Raw genomic sequence first — 3,211 nt, forward strand, 5'->3', positions numbered from 1 at the left:
ATAAATTAATTTTATCACATAATATATGTCATAGGAATTAAACATCCAGCGAAGAAGAGAAAATTAGATTTTAAAAGAGTAAAGGGAATTTTCTGTCAGTCGAGGGAACTTTTCTTACGGAAACCTACCAATATTGGCTCAGAGGCATCTAGCAATTTATCCGGGACAGTTCTTTCTTTCCAACCTCTGTCCCGAGCTTTTCAGACTGCAGTCGGAACGTAAGAAAGTCCCGAACTTTTTAAACATTCATTGGGACACGTTGAGTGCTCTTTGTATAGAAAATACTTTAAATTGGAAAAGAATCCTTCATAGTTGTTTTTAACTATTGTTTCTAAAGCTTTCCAGAACAAACAAACAAACAAACAAAACTAGCCACTCTCTTATTATAAAAATCATTGTTTGTATCGTATACAAACACCGAGCTGTGTACAGCTTTGAAGTGTCCTTTGTCTGTAAGCAACTGTGTTGCTGATTTTTGTAGGACCAAAAACAAACATTGTAATCAGAAAGTATCTGAGAAAGGAATAAGTGGCTTTGCAATTAATTACTCCTTCTTATTGGAAGCTTCGTGCTGCGAATGCACTACTTCTCTTTCTTTGTTTCTTCATTTACCTGTGCTACGTACGACAATTACAAGGATCTCACAATTGCTGAATTACTTGGCGTGTCAATCAAGGCACCAAAATGTGTGATTTTAACGATGTCCATCAGAAAAAATATCCATTTCTGAAGAGAACTATTTCTGATTCTGACGTACGTTGTAACCATGTTCTTCAACATCCAATATTAGTCATGGCAAGCGGTCAGACATTAAACAGTGAACACTATAAAGCACAGAAATGCTGTGAGTGCTACAGTGTCAGCTCCTTCCTGACAGTGGCTTTTTGGAAGTGTGGAGTTTGTGGTGGACAACACCGTGCTCGTGGGTTTTCTCGGGGTTCTCCCGTTTCCTCCCGTTTTAGCGAAAAGGAGCTCAAATTAGCTGCAATAGAAGGGACGCTCGCGTACCACACTGCAAAATACAACTATAGTTTTAAATCTATGGACTGCATTTCCAAAATAATTTAGTATGTGTTTGAACCAAAATTTAGTTGTGCGCACACTGAAACCGAGGCAATTGTGATGAACATTTTAACATCCAATGCTACACCTGAACGTAAATCCGACATCATTTGTTTTGACGGATGCATCAAACTATAAAAACATTAAAATATTTCCATTGTTACTGAGATATTTTGACAGTGAAAAAGATGTACAGGTAAAACTATTAGAAGTTAAATCATTATTTAGGGAAACAGTTGATATTGCGTGTACATACTTAATCAAGTGTTTGAAAGATATCCATGCAAGTAAGAAAATTGTTGTTTTTTGTGCTGTTAACATTAATTGTAATTTTGGCGCCTCTAGGAAAGGAGTGTACAACGTGTTCAAGAAACTGAAACAGGACTTGGGACAATATACGCGGTATGGAACGGGGGGTCGCGTTGGCTCAGTGGTAGAGCGTTCACCTCCGGTGCTTGGGGTCTCTGCTTCGACCCCAGCTCACGCCAAGTGGACTATATGGTGGACAAACTCTGTGCTCGTGGGTTTTCTCGGGGTTATACTTTATTTATTCCACCAATTCATTTATTTCTCATCATCACCGTCTCCTTTGGCCTAACCGGCATAATCGTGGGACGTAAAACTAAAGATTTCATTTCATTTTCATTTCGGTGTGGTATGTTCAGCTCACATTATTCATAACACAATTCGAATTGCTTTTGACATACTTTCAGTTGAGACTGAGTACATCGTTTTCAAAATCTTTTATTTATTTATTTATTTATTTATTCATCGTGCGAGTAGAACACTTCAAGAAATTATGTCAATTTGTGGAACAGTAATATAAAAAATCTTAGGATACAACAGAACAAATCCACACTCTTAGAACAGGACTGGAATCCATTCTAAATTGTTCTTCGAAAGACAGTTCATGGTTACAAGCTTCCTTACCAATTGAAAATGGAGGCCTTGGGATTCATCGAGCCATGGATATCGCCATACCTTCTTTTCTCGCATCATTCTATAGTTCACGAGACTATGGATCTCTTCTTCAACAGAAAATTGATTTCGACTCGATTCGAGATAAACAAGAATGCATCGATAAATGGACTAGTCTGGTTGTAATGGATTCCCCACCTAACGACAAAAGGCATGTCCAGTCTGTTTGGGATGAACCTATAGTCAAGTTTCATTTATCTTCCCTCCTATCATCGACTAATAACCCAGATCACAAAGCCAGGCTGTTAGCTGTCTCCTCCTTCAAAAACGGAGCATAACTTCAAGCCTTACCTGCTCACACACTCGACCTACACCTTGCTAATGAGAGCTTTCGAATTGCTACAGCTCTGTGCTTAGGTGCTAATATTTGTGAGCCTCACTACTGTCCTGTTTGCAACGCATATGTTGATAATAAAGGATTACGTGGTCTTTCATGTAAAAAGAAATGCAGGAAGACAATCTCGACATCATAATGTGAACGACATCATTTGTAGAGCCCTCGTATCAGCGGAAGTTCCTTCAATAAAAGAACCAAATGGTTGTTGCCGCTCTGATGGTAAAAGGCCTGATGGCACGACCTTGGTATCGTGGAAAAACGCAAAAGCAATGGTCTGGGATTTCACATGTTCCGATACGTTTGCTCCTTCCAACATACTCCATTCTTCAATTCAGGCAGGTCTCGTCGCCGCTCACAGAGAATCCGACAAAAGACTAAAATACACAAACCTATTGGACCAATATTGGTTTGTAAAAGTAGCAATAGAAACTACTGCGTCTTGGAGTCACGAGGGATCTAATTTCATGAATGAAGTTGGTCATTGAATAGCGATCAAAGCTAGTGATCTCCGAGCTACTGCATTCCTTTCCCAACGCATCAGCATTGCCATCCAGCGAGGGAAAGTATCATCGATCTTAGGCACATTACTTTCTTCTATAACCCACAATAAGACGAAAATACACATCCTAGGAGGCTGACACCATTTTGAAGAATTTCTGAAGAATGTTTTGAATCCAGGAAAGAAAAATACCTTTAAAGAGACAAGCCAAGACAAGTGTTCCACATTTTAGTTTAAAGTTTATTGAACCTTAGGATTGTAATTCTTACTCATATCTTAAGGTTATTGATAGAAGAATCTAGATCTTCTAACCTAATAATTTTAAGTTTACTTAT

This window comes from Thermobia domestica, chromosome 5 (assembly GCF_964235325.1).
Source record: "Thermobia domestica chromosome 5, izTheDome1.hap1.1, whole genome shotgun sequence".
Taxonomy (NCBI): Eukaryota; Metazoa; Arthropoda; class Insecta; order Zygentoma; family Lepismatidae; genus Thermobia; species Thermobia domestica.